Source organism: Scylla paramamosain, chromosome 1 (assembly GCF_035594125.1).
Source record: "Scylla paramamosain isolate STU-SP2022 chromosome 1, ASM3559412v1, whole genome shotgun sequence".
NCBI lineage: Eukaryota > Metazoa > Arthropoda > Malacostraca > Decapoda > Portunidae > Scylla > Scylla paramamosain.
The window spans coordinates 13,250,001-13,251,089 of record NC_087151.1 but is presented as its reverse complement, the minus strand read 5'-3'; positions in this window follow the sequence as shown (position 1 = coordinate 13,251,089).

Below are 1,089 nucleotides of genomic sequence, written 5' to 3'. Positions count from 1 at the left end.
TTTGTTGCCTTTGGCCAGTGTCCCTCCTATATATATATATATATATATATATATATATATATATATATATATATATATATATATATATATATATATATATATATATATATATATATATATATATATATATATATATATATATATTCTCTTCACAATAGTTTTATCTACTCAGAAAACTTCCAGTTTTCCAAAGTGCGGGCTATTTCAAGTCAACAATATCCGCCCCACTGCCATTGTATTGAGACAGCAAACACTGCGACCACAGCCACTCAGAATATGGCATTTCCATGGCGGCGGTACGAAAGCGCCTGAATGCTGGAGATATCACGGACCGCCACTGTCTGTGTTGATTATTGATGCCCGGCAGGGCCAGCTAGCGAAGCGTGAATTCCCACGCTCTGTATACAAGGAGACAGGCTACATATTCATAGCGCCATTCGCTTGATCAGCAATACTGAGACGTGACTTGTCAAGGAATGAAGTTCAAAACAAAGTACGAGGTCAAAAAAGAAGAGTAATAGAATCGACGGTAGAGGAATCTATCGGAGGAAAACGCAACAAAAGAATAGTTGAGTCCAGCTTGAGTTCCATGCCTTTATTACAGAAGAAAAGCGGTGGATGTGATGACTGATGGTAGGATGCATTCACGTCACTGGCAATGAACTAGGGTTGTATCAATATCTGGCTTAATCCTTTGAAATTTGACCAACATATTCCTAGAGCAGCTCTCCCATTGCCCACCAGTGATGGCACTGGGCTGTCCAGAGCACTGGATGCTAAGAATCTCTGGTCCATAACAGGTCGCCTTTACGGCCGTAGGACAGAACAAAGAACAAAGTATATGGACAGCCTGCTACAAGATATTCCACGAGTCACAAGAGTGGCCGAATTAATAAGACTGGCTGAGGATAGACAGAGGATACACATAGTCGCCCACATCAAACAAGACATGGCACCTCGGTAGGTAGATAGAATAAATAAAAGGTAATTATTTTAGGGTCTATAGTCCGTTTTTTTATCATTGAAAATTAATAAGGCTTTGTAATTTTAGGAAATACTGTGTTTATAGGAGTACCTCCAAACCTTCTG